Raw genomic sequence first — 16,462 nt, 5'->3', positions numbered from 1 at the left:
CTGGGTACAACTATCAGAGAAGTGTTTATTTGATTCAGTCTTGATGGGTGAAAAGGAGATTGTTTGATGCAGAAATTCTTGATGTTTGATTGATGTTATTCATGGATCCATCCTGAAAATTTATGAAACGTGGTCCATGGAAGGAAAAGAAGGTTGTAGCCTTTTGTAGGTCAGCACCTACGTACTAGTACCTAAAATAGTAAAAGAGCTAAGAGGGTTGTAGCTCCCTTCGAAGAGAGGGTGGAGAACGAGAGAAGGTTGTAGCCTTCTACAGGTAGAAGCCTGCGTACTGGTATAAGTGCGCACTAGTACAGAAACATTGTAAAAATAAGTTTCTAATTAAAAGAAGATAGAGACGAATTGCAGCAGGTGGTTTTCACCCACATTGGGTTTCCACCTTATATCTTGTGTTCTTGTTGTGATTGTCTTCTGATCTGTTTTACTGTTTATATGATTCTAATGCACAGATTAATGATCAACATCTGTAGAATAAATTAAATTATAAGTCTGCATGGTATACGCTACTTTCCTTATCTGTAGTTGCGTATATACGCAGTTTTCACTAACTGAAGTAGAGTATATGATCTGGGTGTGAAAGGAAAAATAATTGACTTGATAATACTGGTTCACCCCCCCTCTCGGTATTATTTCAAACAATTGGTATCAGAGCACGTCCTTTAGAAGAAGCTTGATCACTTGAAGGAAGATCTATCATCATGAGAAACTACGAGAGAGAAGCATCGATCAGGCCACCAATTTTTGATGGGACTAAATTCGTCTATTGGAAGGTAAGAATCATAGCCTATAATCAATCTCCTGGTACAGAAGTCTGGGATATCATAGATATAGGGTACACATTTCCATCAGCAACTCCTATAGATCCGGTTGGTAAGAAGCAGTATGAAACAAATGCAAAGGCTGTCAATACTCTATTAGGGAGTCTATCTCAAACGGAATTCGTCAAGGTTATGTAGCTCAAAACCACAAAAGAAATATGGGACAAGATCGTTCTGAGCTATGAAGGAGATGAATAGGTAAAAATAGAAAAACTTCAAACCCTCAAAATTCAGTATGAAAATCATAGAATGCACAATGATTTAAGTGTGGCTAACTATTTCCTACGTATAGATGAGATTGTTAATTGTATGAAAAACTTGGGTGAAGAAATAAAAGAGGTTGTTTTGGTTGAAAAGGTTCTAAGATCTTTGTCTTCTAACTTTGAATCAAAAGTTTCTCCAATAGAAGAAAAACAGAATCTACAGAGCATTACCATGTCGCAGCTACATAGAATTCTAACCGCTTGTGAAATGAGGGAAGGGGGGCCATCAGATAGAAGAGAAGTCGCATTCAAGGCCTTAGGAAAAGGAGATTCCTATGACTCGGGACATATGTCAGAAGAAGAGGAAGAATCAAATTTTGTGAAAAACCTTCAAGAGGGTGCTGGAAGATTCAGAGGTAAGTTACCTTTCAAATGTTTTGCTTGTGGAAGAGTCGGTCACTATGCTGCCAAGTGTCCTCATAAAGATAAGCTTGACAAAGGAACTAGTTAGATGGAACATAAAACAAAATGTAAATAAGAAAAGCTATTACACTCACAAAGACAGTGATGGACTTTCAAATAGTGATGAAGATGAACAAGGTAATAATTATAGACTTTTAATGGATTTTGAAGATGATGATTTCTTGGATGCTATAGACGAAGAAGGTCTTTATGAAGAGATTTCTAAACTCAAAATTTGTTTAGAAGAGAAAAATATGATTATTGATACTCTGCAATTCCAACTGGCTGAAAGGGAAAAACATCATGAAAAGTTAGAATGTGAAATTGTGGGACTTAGAAAAGAGATTGAGAAAACAAAAGCTCTTAATCTTAGATTTTTTAAAGGATATGAAACTTTAGATGAGATTATCAAAGTGCAGCATACTCCACTAATCAAGACAGGTCTGGGATATAATGAAGAAGCATCTCAAGCGCAGAAGCCATCCACCTCCAAAAGTTATCTTGATGCAGCAAGGAGGAGTGAACAAATTGACAATCAACAACAAAGGCACAATGCTGCTCACCAGGTAAATCAGGGACATTTTACTTCAAGAATGAACAGAGATCACCAAGAAAATTGGGGGCAATCTACTTCAAGGACAAACAGAAGCTACAACAAACCACAGGTAAATCATTCTCAATTTTCCTCAAGAATGGATGTCAATGAAAACTACAATCATTTGGTCTGCAGGGTTGATAATCGCAGGAATTTCTTCAATGGCCAATGTTTCTCTTGTCATAAATTTGGACACAAAGCAGCTCAATGTGTTTCCTACAAAACTATCATGACTAGAGAAGCTCAAAAATAGAGGAGTATGACTGGGATCATGAAAAGGACCTACAATAACTTTTCTACTCTTGAAAATGAAATAGAATGTTCTATTTGTAACAACTTCGGTCATGAAGATTCTGAATGCATGAGCAGGTTTCGGCAGACAACTCAAAAGGAGCAAGCCTCAAATGCCAAAACATGGAGAATGAAAGAACTACAACCAGAAAGATGTGGTATAGCCTTATATGCGGAAGGGCAGGAAAATCAATGGTACATCGACAGTGGATGTTCAAAACATATGACAGGTGATAAAGAAAAACTTCAGTCATATAGTGTCTTAGAAAAGGAGAAGAAGGTCTCATTCGGAAATGACACCCCTGCACTCATAAAAGGTAAAGGTTCTGTTCTTTTAAAAGAAAAGGTCAAAGTGGGAAATGTTATGTATGTTGATGGCTTAAAGCATAATCTATTGAGTGTCGGTCAAATGTGTGATCAAGGAGATGAAGTGATATTTCGATCAAATGGATGTATTGTCTGTGAGCTTGATACAGGAGAAACAGTGATCAAAGGCATAAGGACTCCAAATAATCTATACATTCTCAAGGGAGGACAATAACAATGCTATCTGAGCAAGAATGATGAACACTAGCTATGGAACAGAAGATTGGGGCATCTAAGCTTCTCTCAGATAAGGAAAGCATGCAAATATCAGGCAGTTCGTGGACTTCCAGACATCAGAATTCCAGACAATACAAGATTCAAATCATGTCAGTTTGGTAAGAAAACCAAGACTAACTTCCCTGAGAATGAAGGATCAGCTAGCAAGCCACTTGAACTTGTCCATACTGATGTATGTGGTCCATCTAGGAAAAGGTCACCTCGAGGAGAAGAATATTTTATATTATTCATTGACGATTTTTCAAGGATGTGTTGGATAGGACTTATGAAGCACAAAGATGAAGCCTTTGAAAAGTTCAAATCATTCAAAGCCTTCGTGGAGAAAAAATTAGATCGCAGAATCAAATGCCTCAGATCTGATCGAGGAGGAGAATTTACCTCAAATGAATTTTTCGATTTTTGTGAAGAACATGGAATGAGAAGGGATTTCTCTACAACTAGGACTCCTCAGCAAAATGGAGTAGTGGAAAGGATGAACAGAACGATTCAAAAAATGGCTCGTGCTATGCTTGATGAGTCCGGAACTCCCGCAACCTTCTGGGGTGAAGCTACATTTGTAGTAGTTACTATTCTCAACAAGACAAACGTTCGGGTAAACAGCACTCAGACTCCTCACGAACTATGGTATGGTACAACTCCCACGGTAAAATACTTCAAAATTTTTGGAAGCAAATGCTACATCAAAAATACTGATGAAAATATTGGCAAGTTTGAACCTAGAGCAGATGAAGGCATTCTCCTTGGTTACTCTCCCCATAGAAAAGCATACAAGTGTTACAATAGAAGACTTGGAAGAATTGTTGACAACATTGATGTAGTGGTTGATGAAGAAGGAAACATTCCTAGGCAAGTAAGTTCCGAAAATTTTGAAGATGATGAGGACTATCCTTCAACATCAAATCAGACTTATGATGAAGAAGAAGCTTAAGAGGCACTAGAAGAATAGATAAGGATAGAAGATAAGACTCCATCTAGATACGTTCAAAAGAATCATCTAGAAACTCAAATTTTGGGGCAGAAAGAGGCAGGTATACAAACAAGAAGAAGAATTGCAGAAGCTTCAAGCTATTTGACATTGCTCTCCTCCACTGAACCACAAAATGTAAGAGAAGCATGCAAAGATGAATGCTAGGTCAAGGAAATGGATGAAGAACTTGAGCAGATTGGAAAGAATAATACTTTGGAGTTGGTTCCTAGACCTAAAGATAAGAATGTCATAGGGACAAAATGGATATTCAAAAACAAGTTGAATGAAAATGGGGAAGTTATTAGAAACAAAGCCAGACTTGTTTGTAAAGGGTATGCTCAACAAGACGGAGTCGACTTTGAATAAACTTTTGCCCCCATTGCTAGACTTGAGGCCATCAAAATGTTCCTTGCTCTCTCTAGTTTTTAGAAGTTCAAAGTATTTCAAATGGACGTGAAATCTGCTTTTCTAAATGGAGACTTGGATGAAGAAGTGTATATTGAGCAACCAGATGAGTTTATCCTTGGAAATGATCCAAAGCTTGTATGCAGACTCAAAAAGGCTCTCTATGGCCTTAAACAGGCTCCAAGGGCTTGGTATTATCACTTGGATAAATACCTCCGTCAACAAGGTTTTATAAAAGGATCAATTGATAGCAATCTTTATATAAAAATTGACAATGATAAGTTGCTAATACTTGTTGTGTATGTTGATGATATCATCTTTGGTAGCAATGAAGAAGACATGAGTCAAAATTTTGCCTTAGTAATGCAAAAAGAGTTTGAAATGTCTATGCTTGGTGAGCTCACATATTTTCTTGGTTTACAAGTCCAACAAAACAAAGATGGCATATTTCTATCACAAACCAAGTATCTCAAGTAGATCTTGAAGAAATATGGGATGGAGGATTTGAAACCAGTATGTACCCCTATGGTGACAGGATGTAGCCTCAGCACAAATGATGAATCGACAACAGTACATCAACCAACCTATAAATCCATGAATGGTAGTCTAATCTATCTAACAGGTAGCCGACCAGACATTATGCATGCAGTGAGAATAGTTGGAAGGTTTCAGGAAAATCCAAAGGAAATTCATCTTCAGGCAGTTAAGAGAATTTTCAACTATATTCAACGAACTCAAAACTATGGCTTATGATATCCTAGAGATACAAATCTCACACTTCATGCATATACAAATGCGGATTGGGCAGGAAGCGTTGATGACAGAAAAAGCACTAGTGGTGGTGCATTCTTCATGGGTCCTAGATTAGTATCTTGGTTCAGCAAGAAACAAAGTTCTATTGCTTTATCTGCAGCTGAAGCAAAATATGTAGCTGCTGCATCTTGCTGCACACAGCTCCTTTAGATGATGCAAACATTTCAAGATCTTCAAATCACTTGTACTCCACCTATCTCCATTTTTTGTGATAATACAAGTGCTATCAATATCTCAAAGAATCCTGTCATGCATTCAAAGACTAAGCACATACCGATCAAGTATCATTTTCTCTGGGAACAAGTGCTGGAACAAAAGGTCAAATTGGAGTATGTTCCCTCTAAGGAACAAGTTGCTAATATTCTCACCAAACCACTACCCAGGGAAAATTTTGAATACCTCAGACAGAAGCTGGGAGTAGTTGATGCATCATCTTGCTGTTGAAACCTGTCTATTTCAGAGAAAAGTGGTTGTACGCGAGTTTCATGAGGAGGATCCGCATACATACGCCAATTTATGCAGATACAGTCACGTATATGTTGGTTTGAAGGAAATCAGTGGGGATAGACTCTGGTTGAAAAGAGTCTGATATGGGTCTGACAGAGACCATCTGGCACAGGTTCAAGGGGAGCAGATAAACTTCTAATAATGCATTGGTGTTGGCATTATCTTAGAAGCTCTTGGTTTAAGTACACAGCTGTTGTTGGGTTCAAGAGGAACAAGTGCAGAGGGAGAACAGAAGGAGAACATGGTTGCTGATCTGAATAGTGATTGGCAGATGCTGCTGATATTAGTTTTTGGTGACTTTTATAGTCTTACTCTAGATATTTCGTCTCTATGTCATGTATGTCTTTTATTATTATCAAGGTCATGTAACGACCTATTTTTGGTTTCCCCACTATGCCTGGGATGAATGATGTAATGTACTTGGTTGTCATATGTAAATTTCTGATGTATCCCCACTTGGTTGGGTGATGGATGTATGTATAGAGTCTTTTGGTGATAGGAAGGTCATTTATGATGTATAAGTCATGGTTCTTCTTGAAGAACATCTTTTTGTAGATCTTGCCTACAGTCAGGGGGAGCATGGTCAGCACAGCAGAATAGAGATTTCAACATGCTCTCAGGGGGAGCATAACCCTTTGCCCTTGATGACAAAGGGGGAGAATGACCTTGAGGATCTTGGGGTTGCCATCAAGTCCAAAGGGGGAGATTGTTGGCATTATGACACAAGTTTGGCGCTATGGCATAGGTGTTTTCCTTGATGGCAACTCACTCTCATGACAGATCATATTTTAGGCTCTTAGAATGAAGGAAAAAGCTATATACGCAGGATCCCTTTGACAAAGTCGCGTATACACGCGGGTTAGATGAGGCAAAGTCGCGTATACGTATACATGCACTTTCATGCAAGGAAAAGCACGTACATGTGGGAGAACTTATTTTTTGGTCCATGGTATTTAGTCCTTGGTATTTGAACCTATGGTTTTGGACCATGGTATCACATCTGAAGTATTGATCCGAAATATTGGGTCCTTAGTATTGATTTGTTATGGTTTTGGATCGTGGTATTGTGAAAGGCCTAAGACTATAAAAGAGGAAGGAGATCATTAGGCAAGCAATCATCTGAATAATGAAATATCTAATAAAGTGCTACTGGTGATTTGGTTATGGTGCACAGCTGGATCTGAATGAAGGAGGAACCTAAGCGCAAGGAAAAGGATAAGTTCTAATGATGGGTCAAAATCTTAAGGCTTGAATAATAGTATCTTTGCATGATTTTGATCTGTTATATGTGGCACATGCTTGATCTATAAATCTGATAATCTGGGTTAACGAATGTCTGAATATTTGAAGGAGTGAATTATCTTTATAGATCGGTATGCAGGTTCAGTGAAGCGAAGGCGCATATACACGCTGTTTCTGTAAGTCAAAAGTTCATATATGTAGGTTGGTCTTAATATAGAAGCGTATGCATGCAGGTTTCTAAATATTGAAGTAGTGTACATCTCTTAAATTATGTTATAGCTGCTTCTGTTGATTACTGTAGTGATCTAGGTTCAGAATTGGTGTATGGTTACTAGTATTGTGTTTTGGGTACAGCTGTCAGAGAAGTGTTTATTTGATTCAATCTTGATGGGTGAAAAGGAGATTGTTTGATGCAGAAATTCTTGATGTTTGATTGACGTTATTCATGGATCCAGTCTGAAAATTTATGAAACGTGGTCCCTGGAAGAAAGAGAAGGTTTTAGCCTTCTTTAGGTCAGCACCTACGTACTAGTACCTAAACTAGTACAAGAGCTAAGGGGGTTGTAGCTCCCTTCCAGGAGAGGGTGGAGAACGAGGGAAGGTTCTAGCCTTCTGCAGGTAGAAGCTTGCGTATTGGTATAAGTCTGCACTAGTACAGAAACATTGTAAAAAGAAGTTTCTAATTAAAAGAAGATAGAGACGAATTGCAGCAGGTGGTTTTCACCCACATTGGGTTTCCACCTTATATCTTGTGTTCTTGTGTGTGATTGTCTTTTGATCTGTTTTACTGTTACTGGTTACTGTTTATAAGATTCTGATGCACAGATTAATGATCAACATCTGTAGAATAAATTAATTTATAAATCTGCATTGTATACGCTGGTTTCCTTATCTGTAGTTGAGTACATACGCGGTTTTCACTAACTGAAGTAGCATATATGATCTGGGTGTGAAAGGAAAAATAATTGACATAATAATACTGATTCACCCCCCGTCTTAGTATTATTTCCAACAGTTTATTTAGAAACTCTTCTCAGTGCCTTGGAACTTGCATGCCTGAATGATAAGTTTCCTCGCTTTCAGTGTTAAGTTCTCATCATTATTATTCGATAAAAATATTTTGTGTTGTGTTTGACTTCAACTCATCTATTCACACCTCATAGATTTTGCTTAGTACCTTAAGGACCATTACCATTATTGGTGGTTCGTCTCACATTTGTTAACAACTTTTATCATTAGTGAGTAATTAGATGGTGTCTACCATGTTTGAATTCAACACATTTATTCATGTGGTTATATTTGTACTGTCAAGCGACAAGATGGAAGACCTCAGATCTAGTTTCATCCATTTGGGATGCAACTTTAGGATTGATATACACATGTATGAAGTATGATGCCTATGGTCATACAAAAATTCATCCAAGCATGGGTCCATAAGTCATAATTAGTGGACATGATTCTGATCATTGGACATGTAAAATGGCTTATATTCTGAGTATGGGTATGCCTACCTGAGCGATGATTTCATGATGATAATTTATTGTAACAGTTAATGATGATTGCTAGATCTCAACTAGTTAACTCTTGATAAATACTTTTCACATGGTAAAGAACTTCAGTAATTATCCACATCTTCTAAATTTGTACTTTAGGGGATGATCTGTTAGATGCTATTTTGTCACAATTAGTCAAAAGGCCCCAAACTCAGATATCTTGACATACATTACACTTTGCATAAATCCACTACAAGGCCAAAATAAAAAGTATTCCCAAAATTTATAAGAATATTGGATTACATTCAATCAAAACCTTAACTTAAGATTCCATCACACTTAGCTCCATGAAAACCTACCATGGTGCATGCTTTATACATGCAAATTAGGTTGGTCAGTGTAGGTTGTCTTTACTAAAAGTGCAGTGACACCTGTATAATTTCAAATATTACCTCTCTAGAAGCTTCAGGATATGCTTCATCCATTTTTTGTAGAATATGATCTTGAATTCATACTAATGAGGCTTTATCCCTTATCTCATGGAAATTACCTCCTTTAAAGTGTATCTAGCCCTAGTATGGTGGATCTAAATGCACCTCATTTTCCCTATAAAACCAGTACCTATTATAGAGTTTGGGTTTTCTTTTAGAGACTCTGATTCTACTCTTTTGCTGTTAATTTGAGTTTGGTAGTCTATAATCCTTCCTTACTCATTGGTGGGATTGAAGGCTTTATCATTGTCACAAAGAAAGGACGAGAAGGCTAGGAGATATTTGCAACATCAAGACCTCAACAAGGGTTGTAATCCTTCTCTATTATCATTAATACAAAGTGAATTTCTTTTCATGTACATCATGTCTTTGATTATACATGTGTAGAATAAGGTTCCATGATCTCTTATTTAGAGTTATTTTAATATATCATGTTGTATATCTTGATTTCTTTTCTTGTATTGGCTAATTTGTGAGCTCTACTTTTGGGATTTAAAGTTGGAACTAGAGTGAGAAAGCCAAGAGATGAAGAAAGATCGTGAACATCAAGTTGTTTTATTCTTATAGTTCAAATGTCACTAGAGAAAGATATTGTAGTTTTTTTGTTGTTTCTAGGTTAAGACACTAACTTAGGGAGATTTCTTCTATCCATAGAAGGGATTTGTCTAGAAAACATTCAGAATGAATTAGAAAGAAAATAAATTTCCTAGTCTAGGATATGATCTTACTTTTAGCACCAAGTTTGTACCTTTTCTAAAGGTCCAAATGTTATGATTATTAGTTCATTGTGAAAGGGGTTATGTAATGGCCTATGGAGTTTTTCTATGGAAGAGCGACATAAATCTTAGAAATATTTCAAAAGATTTTATTTAAGTTATATCTAATATTTCCCTAAGTTCTGTAGCAAATCAGAGCCTATCAAATGGCTACTGCTAGCGCTACAAAAAATATTTCATAGTGCACTACAAATTTTGAAAATATGAGTTTCCAAACTCCTTTTCAATGGGAGGCCCTTAGTGTCAGTGGGGACGATCTTGCAAGAGCTCAACCAGTTCAAGTCCTAACTCCTTATACCCCAACCTCATTGGGGACATGCACAAAAAAATAGAGAAAGAGAAGACCTCTTTGATACCACTAATTTATATTTATGAAGGAATGAAATAAAATAAAGATTTAGACATAAAACGTAGATAAAACGAAAGAACATAACTTCAATTAATTAATAATAAGTACTAAAAAGTGCTTATATGTAGAATGGAACAATCTAGCTCAGGCCGTCATAGCTTATCTCTGAGAAGAGATGTGATGACTACATTCCTTCTGAATTATGTTACAATGAGGCTTGGAGGCCTTTCTATCATAAAGAAGAAGTGTGAAACCCTAACTCGCGGATATGAAGCGTCAATGGTTTTGGGCCTCGTTGGGTTAGGCTAGAACACCAACTTCCCGGGGTCATAACTTTGGCATATGATATTTGTTTGGATACCATAATACCTAATTTCGAATATCTCCACGAGGAGGCAAGAAAATAATTTGTGAAACATATTTTGTAACTTTTACAGTTTCTTTTTTCCCCAAAAATGTCTTTTAGGACCTTAAAAACTACCAAAAATAGAAGGTTGTGCTAGAATTAAGGAAACTAAAAGGAAGAAATGTTGGGGGTCCAAGTGGAATAGATGGTTGGTCACTAATATCCACCTGGATCAAAATAACATCTCTGTGGAAAAATTGGGAAGAAGCAACAAATTCCTTTGGGGGTAGCAAAGAAAAAATAAATTGATTCACATTGGACTTGGTGGCATTGAAGGCATCTACAACAACATGGATAACTATTGGATATTTCACAACTCTTAAGAAAGATACTCAAATTTCAGTTGAGAAATAGGAGTACGAGAGTTATTCCTCTAGGTGTTGGTAAATATCAAGATGCCCACACGGGTTGAATGGTGGAGATGGTTTTCTCTAGACTCCATTGATAGCCTGTGGTAGACATTTAGCCATTGGAATCTTAGTCATGAATTTTTGCAGCCTCCTTTGCTTGCTTGTGTGGCTTTGGCATTGGGTCCTTGATTTCCTTTTATCGGCGGAACCACTATGTTATATTTTTCAAAGTGGAGGTGAAGCATATGGATTCCTTGAAGTTTATTAGCTATTAAACAATTGAAGGGTGGAGGGAACAAGACTCTCAATTTCTTGTGGAATTGTTGATTGCCATTTGGATGGTGGGTGGAGCTGGGAGAACCTCTGGAGTCCCTATTTCAATCAATAGTTGGTATTCTATCCATTGAGTAAACCATATTAGTGTTTGGAATTTGGCTCAGGGGTGACAACTACAAGTAAGGCTTGGCTATAGTTGTCTATAGTTGGGTGGAGAGTTGTAGTCCCAATCATAGCATCTAGACACTAGTGGTAGCACAATATAATTTTTTATAATGCATTCCCTTTTATGAAGTTTAGAATGAGCTATTAAATAAGTGTTGTATTCATTTTATGATTTTTTCATGGTTCATTGTGACTGGAATGGTGAAGTTTCAATGAATGTGTACCTTGTTGTTGTGGTATTGCACTAATATTATTTATGCAGGAAATACACATACATAACCATCTGTGAAAGTGTTGTATGCACTGAGTAACACCATTGTATGTGGGTATGGTTAATTGTTGTGTAAATACATGAGGACTTCTGTCAACCTAATTAAATTTTAATCTTAAGCATGGATGTATGGTTTATGCCTGTAATACGAACTAGAAATGATACTTCTTGTTTATTTGTTGAACATTGATCTCCTTATAGCATTCTTGGGTATTGTATGCCTTCAGGTTGCTTTTATAAGTTTTGTTAAGTTTATTGTCCCTAAAAAGACACCTATAGCTATTTGGAATAAGATCGACTTGTTCCGTATAAATCAATAAGATTTAAAGGGACCCTAGACCTGTAAGAGGGTGAATGGACAATTCTGTGGATTGCGTCTTACATTTCACCCATCGAAGACCTAAGAAGAGAAACCATGTTGTAATATCAAGAGGGATAGCACCAATGCATGCATCTTACAAATTTAATAGTGATGTGAGAGTTTTGGTGTGATTCCAAATGATTACAAAGCCACCGTAGCTTAGCCATAGTCGAGTTCCTTCACAAGTAGCTCATAATGAAAAAATAGGAGGGAAACCTAATATTATAACCCTTAGCCCTCATAACCTTATCTCGTGACTGTGGTAGGATTAGTCGTGCCACATGGAGGTTTAGCTTTATGGCTAGGTCAGTAGCCATATGACCTCACAACATAACCAAGGGTAGAAACCAAGCTTATGAGAAGTGGGTATTTTTTGATACGATTTGATGACTAACTTGAAAAACATGACCCCCCCATGACATCAACAGGGAAGTGGGGGCCTAATGCTATTGATATGAGTCATTGGATAGGTTTTAAGGAGGGTTATGAGATCATACGCATGAACTTCATGGTGGAACCCATATTAGCTTTGAGAGGGTATTTAATTCTCGGCGATAAAAGCCCTGAGATGCTGTCCCAAGAGGAAGAAATTTACATCTAATTCCATGCTCAGACTTTGTCATGTGCTAGAAAAATTAGAGGAATTACTCTCATGTAAAATGGCTTGGTGACAAGTTATTTATCATCGATAATGGTTCTCGATTAGAACCAATCTCAAAATAAACATGAAGGGAACCAACTTGGTGGTAAAGGGTGATCCTTAATGATTTAGTTCTCAGTGAGAACCTACCTTGGAAGAATCACAGTGGGGCCAAATCAGTAGAAAGTGGAGATATTGGCAATAGAGTTCTCAGAGATAACTAATCTCATAGGATATCTCTCATGAGGGATGGCTCAGTGGAAAAGGGAGTTTTGAGTGAGAACTCATTGAAGGAAATTGCACTATTGGGGAGGGATTCTTGGCAAGGACATTAATTTCGAGATGATGTGGCTTTGGAGGGGCCTGCATCCACTAAGATTTGTGCTTTGTGTGAGTGTTAAGGTTGATCCATGTGGACCTATAGTGGGTTAATGAATAAAAATTGTGAACGGTTCTATAGCTAATATACCAATGCCAAGTGGTAGTGGAAGTTCACTGGGATGGCCACATGGGAACCACGTGGCCTATTGATGACATGGCATTAGTTGAACAGCTAAATCCTTAAAGGGTCATATCTCTTGAGCTAGAGGTTAGATCAAGACAAAATTTATATCATGAGAGTCGTCTCGATGAGAGGAATGAAACCACGTTATCTACGTAAAGTTCTCAATAAATCGAAAAAAGATCAAAATTTTTAGACCCCATTTCCATAACACTACCTTGGATCTTGGGTCATCATAGTAACCACCTCCTTCTAACTGGCGTTGTGGGGTGGGATTAGGAGGGGTGAGTTACAAGGCCAAAGATCTCAAAGAAATCTTCAAAAGCTTTGGTGGCTATGAAATGGGCCAAAATGCTAGGTGAGCTCCAAAAAACCATACAAGGTTTACGGGTTCTGTGACTATCCTATTTAATTCACAAGGGTACCAAGACATGATGAACATTAAGGTAACCTATTAGCACAATGCAACTTAATTATACATTTGAGAACTCACATGCTATTGATGGGCCCATAAGTGCTAATGGTGAAATGAATAATGTGCACTTGCACGAACATGTGTGAACTCCTAAGATCGTGCACATGTTCCTAGGCCTCCAAATATGGTAAGCCTCGAACCATCAACCAATATTTTAGGTCGGACACTAGGTATGCATGGAAATAGAGCATGCATGAGTTTTTAGTGATGCACACATGTTCATAAGAAAAATTGCGGAACATTTCTTCCTTATTTTTAGCTATGTGGCACATTTGTAGGATCTCATGAGCCAAATATATAATCCTTTATTTACATTGAGTTCCAAGCTAATAGATTTGATCTCCTTCAATTCACGGTTTGAATTTTTAATTCCTTTTTCTTTCTATTTGAAATTTTGGTTTAAAATTGGAAAAAGAAACTAAGTGTTTCCTTAAATAGAAGAACCTTATTGAAATCTATGATAGTTGATTACCATGGAGCATATGAGAACCCAAATCCACCATCACCATCCCCAAATTATAATACCAAACCCCAACTCAAAACAAAGAAATCCCAATGCAAAAATTGATCCATCCTTGACTACTTTGAGGGCACTCATACACCATCTCCAAAACACTAGAGGTCCCTCAGATTGTCTCTAACAAGTTTTCTAATTTCAATTATATAATTCATCTTTAATGCCCAAGGCATATTATGTAATATTTCTGATTATATGGCTAGAATGTAAGAATGTTATAAAATTAGTATTAAAAAGGCCAAAGTAGAGACTTGAACATTACCAAACAAGATTCATTGTCATTTTTTTGTCTACACAAGAGAAAAACAACAAAAATTTGCTAGCAATAAATGCATTTGTATGGACATTTGAACCTACCAACCATTCCAAGGCCATTGGATGGATAGTTTGTTCATGGATTTTGATAAACCTCGTAATAATAGGGAGGTTCCTCTATATTCCTTAAGGAAATTATGGGAAAAGTTTATGCTAAGACTCCATGTCAACTACTTTGACATAGGAGAATCCAAAGGAGTTGGTCATGGGGTATACCCAAGATAGAGAGAAAAATGATCACAACCCAACACTATCTCTTCATCCACCTAGATAAAATCATAATGCTACTACCTAACATCATCCATCAGTGGAGAGAATTATTTAAATGCAAACCAAAATAGCCACCTTGACTAGCACACTAATGTGCGTGTGTATATATGTAGATGCATATGAATGTATCTTATTTTATTTTTTATTTATGTATATAAGTATATGTTGTTTTTAGTTTCTATGCCCTGATAACACTCCATTCATCTCATCAGATGCATCATTTCCAATTTCTATCACTAATGAAAGACTTAAAGGTTCTTGTTCATTTGGTGTTACACACACTTAGGTATGGTGAATTAAAATTATGCCTCACAAAAAATTTCATGTGTTTTCAATCCACATTATAAATGCTTCTAGTTTGGGTATAATTTTGGTTTTTATTTAATGTTTATATATATTGTAGTGACATGAGGTAAGGAGCTGTTAATTTTTCATAAGGCTACATTGTTATTTGCTTCGATAATTGGATTTCTTTATTAATACATGAAGTTCACCCCATAACATTATAACATTATTCATATTTACATCATTATTCATCAACATATGTAGCTATGTAGAAACAAAAATATCATCATCATCTATGCAACAAAATATAAAGGAGCAATAGAATAAAAGCATGCACACATAGAGACACGAGGATTGGTTGGAGAGCAGGGAAAAACCCACTACGACGAAAACCCTTTGAAATTCTTCTTCTTTTTAGATCATCATCAAATGATTCATCAAAAGAGTGTACAATGATCCATATCATTATCTATGCAAAAAAAAAAACTAGAAAATCCATAATACGACCTGAAACATGCTTATACTCAAAGTCCCTGATTCTTAGAACTATAATGCACCGTCACTAAGTGGAATCTTCAGAATACTGATACTTCATCTTTTGGTCCCATATGCAGGTAGATATATTGTACGTGAGCATCTAAGAAAAATATGGATGCTCTTTGGATAGCTAGATGAGTGCGTCTAGGACTAATCTAGATGCTCCCATGAGAACAGGATATGAACGTCTCAGACAAGTCTGGACTGCGGAAAACCTAGCCTCCCTAACCCTCCCTTAGATACAGTGTGTGAGCATCTAATATAGATCTGGATTCTCTTTAGATAACTGGATGAGTGCCTTTTGGACTGATTTGGATGCTCTGAGGAGAAATGGATCCGAGCATGTGGGACAGATCTATAGTGTAGAAAACCTATCCTCCCGGATGCTCCCTTAGATACTATATGAAATTGTCTAAGATAGATCTATATGCTGTCTGGAGAAATAGATGAGTACATGTGGGATTGATCTGAAAACTCCTAGATAAACTATGTGTGGGTGTCCAGGGTCCAACGGCACTACGGAAATCCTAGCCTCCCGGACACTCTCTTAGACACCCTATGCGAGCGTCCAACACTTCCCGAATGCTCCCTTGACCATACTATGCTAGCTTCTACAGATGAGAAACCTTATTTACATTCGAGCATATGAGATTCATAAACCCTAGATACATGCGAGCTTAGACCCTATAGTGTGGGCCCTTTGCGCGAGCTTTTGTCCATCAAACATGTGTGAACCAAAAAATAGAAGAGAGAAGAGAGTGCTTGATAGTTCTATCCAAATGATCTTGAGGTTTATTCTATTTATGGGCTTTCATGAGGGTCCACTTGATATTGTAACTGAACTGACCATTTGTACATTTGCTTAGGGCTAACGTAATCCAATATACATGAGTAAATAAATAAATTCAAAAACCAACTTCTTCTTGTCTAAATAAGGTGATCTTTAGGTCAATTTTGGTCCTCTCAAAAAGAGTAATCTATTTCAATTATTATCTTCATCACATGAGATGCCCAAAGTTGAATTTCACTATAGTTGCATAATTTTAACACTCCCTCTCA

Source organism: Pinus tabuliformis, chromosome 9, assembly GCF_031772625.1.
Source record: "Pinus tabuliformis cultivar Carrire ecotype Pingquan chromosome 9, CPIR1, whole genome shotgun sequence".
Taxonomy (NCBI): Eukaryota; Viridiplantae; Streptophyta; class Pinopsida; order Pinales; family Pinaceae; genus Pinus; species Pinus tabuliformis.
Note: the sequence above shows the minus strand (reverse complement) of the source record.